We start from the raw sequence: 4367 nt of genomic DNA on the forward strand, positions 1-4367 counted from the left end.
ATGACTGCAATATGCTCTACGGATACCTAAGAGTGAAACTGATTCCTAAAGATAAATATAACCCTACTTTTAGGTGAAAGATCCCTAACCATCTACGAGGTCCCGGCTGAGAAATCTCTCAATCTCACGGCTCACACCAAATATGGTTGCATATACAATCTACTATCTTATGACTCACCCTCTCAACCCTCTTTAACCTTTGAGTTCTAACCATAATGGAGACCTCTCTCTCATCAAAGTAACAAATCATGCATATACAATCAACCACAAGGATCAATAAACCATGCATGCCATGGGAAAACAACATTAAAAGTCAAATCCACTTGGATTTAATAGAAAATATAAAGCAAATCAATGCAAAAGATAAGATCCTAGAGTTCACATGCCCAAATACCTACTAGGGTTTATCCCATCATAGAGCAAGTTACAAAACAAAGATTAATACAATGAAAGTGATGTAAACCATAGAGAAAAACCCGCATGAATTCGTGATGATGGCCTTGATGAGTCGCTCAACATCTTGAAAAATCCTTCTCTGAAGCTAGGTTGCCGAAGGCCCCCTCGATGCAATGACGGAGGAAAGATCAATCAAAGTTGGTAAAGCACAGCCCCAAATCTCACCAAAGACCTCCTTTAAAACCTTAACTGCATTGTCCTTAGAGTGCTAGCAAAAACCCTGCAAAAAGTCTCCAAAGAATAGGGCAAATGGCGTATTTATAGTCACAAACCACGGCTGTCACGTGCCTTCACGCGCCCGTGTGGATTTTCCACGCGCCCAAGTGTGCTGCAGGAATTTCCACTTAGTCGTATGAACAATGTTTCTGCTACAATACTGCTATAGTAAAATGCTACAAGAACTCCCAAAATGTGTCTTTATAGCCTATATTTGCTTCCTTTTCTCCCTTTGAGGCATTCACAAGCTACTTCTATATAAAACATAAACTATGGAAAAAATGATGCTCAATACATGTTAAACATATAACAAAATATGTCTACTCAAGCACTTATCAACAGACTTCTTTAAAAACAAAACACGGAAAACATTATGGATCTTCTCTAACTCAAGTGGCAACTCCAGTCTATAAGCCACTGGCCCAATTCTTTCAAGTATCTGGAATGGCCTAATATAGCAAGAATTTAGCTTTCCCCTGCTATGAAACCTTATTAATCCCTTCCAAGGTGACATCTTCAAGAAAACTCTAGCACCCACTTGGAATTCCAAATCTCTTCTCTGTTATCTGTATAGCCCTTTTGTCGATCTTGGGCAACTTTTAACCTGTCTTGAATTACCTTCACTTTTTGTTTGGTTACTTCAATCAATTCTACATTCTGAAGCTTCCTTTTATAGACTCCACTCTAACAGAGGGGTGTTCGTCACATACGCCCATACAAAGCTTCGTAAGAAGCCATACCAATACTTGCGTAAAAACTATTGTTTTCAGGGAATTCCATAAGTCGTAAATGATTGTTCCAACTTCCCTAGAGATTGAGAACACAAGCCCTCAACATATCCTCAAGTGTCTGGATCATACGTTCTGATTGCCCATTTGTCTGAGGATGGTATGCAATACTGAATCTCAAAGTTATTCCTAATGCATGATGAAACTTCCGCCAAAACTGAGATGTAAATCTTGAGTCATGATTTGACAAAATTAAAATAGGTAGCCCGTGGAGTTTAACAACTTCGCTTATAAATGGCTTCGCTAACCTGTCCAAAGAATATTTGGTATGAATGGCCAGAAAAATGGGCTGATTTCATCAAAAGATCCATAATTACCCATACAATATAATGTCCTTGCAGAGTACACGGTAACCCAACCACAAAATCCATAGTAATATGCTCCAATTTCCACTCTGGGATAGGCAAAGGTTGCAATAGTCCCGCAGGTTGCCAATGCTATGCTTTTATTTGCTGATAAACTGAGCATCTTGCTACAAACTCTGTGATCTCATGCTTGATTCCAAACCACCAGTAATTTTCCCTGATCATATGATACATCATAGTGTTGCCTGGGTGTATTGCATAGGCTAAGCAGTGAGCTTCTTCTAAAAATAGCAATTATGAGTCATGCATCCTTTGGGAGACAAACTCTTCCCTGAAATACAAGAATACCTTCACTACGAAGCCTAAATTTGTTAGGTTCACCTTTTTCCAACATCTGTATTTCTTTCATTAACTCTTCATCTGATCTCTGAGATTCTTGAATTTGTTCAAGTAACAATGGTCTTACCACAAAAGTTGCCAACAGAACTCTTGACAAACGCTCTTTTGCATGTATACCACAAGTGCACTGGTTTGTTGAAGTAATAATACCCCAGTGAATAGGTAGTCGAATCCACAGGGAATAGTGATTAGAAACACAAAGATTGCTATTTAACTAGGATGAAGATGAATCGATAATGATGTAAATAAGAATCAATACAAATAGAAAAAAGAAAAGAAGAAGGAGGTGCAAATAAAAGATAGGAGAGGCCCAAAACAATAGCTTAATGAGTCATGGAGATTCTTAAACACTTGATCCCAAAACTTAAGGTCAACCATGACTACGCCTACACTATGCCCCAATGGAGAAATCTCTCAATCTTGACACCTCACACTATGCTAGGTTGCTTTAGGCTCTAGGGATTCCAAGTGATAAACCCTATTTCTGAAAATAGATCTAACCCTTTGGTCCAGGCGAATGACCCTAGTCACAATTAAGCCCTAGATACTAAGGATTACTTCAACGCTTTTACTCTGTTGCTTGCGCAACTAAGCCCCAGCGGAGTTCGTCTCTCAGCACTTCACTCTATTGTGACCGCAAAGAACTCTTGAAACATAGAGGTAGGATACATCACACCGGAAGAGAAAGGGGGGGGTGCTCCGCTACCTGTCGACTCACCCTCTCAACCTTCTCCAATCTAGTATTGTCTAACCCTCATGGTGTGTCACTCATCCACAAGGATTACCAAAATGGATTCTCAACCCTAGTGTCACTCAAAGGGAAAATCAACTAAACAAGCATTCAAGATTGAAACTCAATTAAAACATCAATTAAAGGAAGCATAATAAAAGGTCAAAGAGACAACATCATCCTACAGTTTATAAGTCCAAGTACCCACTAGGGGTTTAGCTCCCCATGAAGCAAAATACAATCAATAATGAAATCAAAAGTATGCAATCAATGAATAAAATCCCGTTGGTGTTCGTATCGATGGTCTTGTAGAGTGTCCGTGTCTTCTCTAAAGGTCCCCTCGTCAAGCCTAGGGCACATCTCACCGGATCGGTGCCGATGAAAGCTTCCCAAATAACTGTCTTCCGAAGGAAAGATGATGTCGAAGGCCGTAAACCCATCCAAAACCTAGCTAAAGCCTCTAAAAAACCTAACTGCGGGCACCTCCAAAGGTGGACAAAAGACAGGCAAGAGATGGAAAAGAAAGTCCTTCAATCGGGTTAAAATCGTGACATAAATAGGGCTGAAATCGGGTATCCACACGAGCGTGTGGAATTTCCACACGTCCGTGTGAATCCCTAGGAAATCAATTCTCTGTGGCCTATAAACAATAACTGCTACAGTGAATTGCTACCGTGATCCGCTACAGTACCTGCTACGGTACTTTGCCAAAATACTCCCGAATCTATACTTTTCATCGAGACAACATAAACAAGCGCACGTCTACGCTGTTGATTGCATTGTATCTTCAAATAAAAGCACATTTGACGACAATCTTGCTATCTTTGCACAAGTCAAGACACATAAGTGTGACTGCCTTTCTACCCCTCCAACTTGCATATTTCCTTGAACACCACGGAGGTTGGCACACACTCACACATCTTTGAGTACACCTTGTGTCTTCTTGTTTGTTCATTGTAGGATTTCATAAACTAAGTGCACTCACAATCTACTTTGGCTTCTTTCTTCTATATTTGTCTCCACAACCCTACATGCACAAATGAACACAAATACACATGTATTAGCGATAGAATCTAAGAAAAGTAATGCTCATTGTAAGAAAATGATACTTTGTATTACTAATACACAAGCACTAATCAATACCCTTTGGATCAATCTTTAGTCTCATATCCATATCTCGAAGAACTGCAAGCTGAGGCCAATAAGATGCCGTAGCAGAAGCTAGAGAAGTTGATGTTTTCCTTCTTAGAGTATCTGCTACCATATTGGCCTTCCCTGGATTGTAGTCAATCATGAGATCATAATCCTTTATTATTTCTAGCCATCTATGCTTCCTTAAGTTTAGCTCCTTCTAAGTAAACAAGTACATCAAGCTCTTATGATCAGTATAAATCAAACATCTCTATCAATAGAGATAATGTCGCCAGATCTTTAGGGTAAAAACCACTACTGCTTACTCTAAATTATGGGTAG

This window comes from Dioscorea cayenensis, chromosome 12, assembly GCF_009730915.1.
Source record: "Dioscorea cayenensis subsp. rotundata cultivar TDr96_F1 chromosome 12, TDr96_F1_v2_PseudoChromosome.rev07_lg8_w22 25.fasta, whole genome shotgun sequence".
In the NCBI taxonomy this organism is placed as follows: Eukaryota; Viridiplantae; Streptophyta; class Magnoliopsida; order Dioscoreales; family Dioscoreaceae; genus Dioscorea; species Dioscorea cayenensis.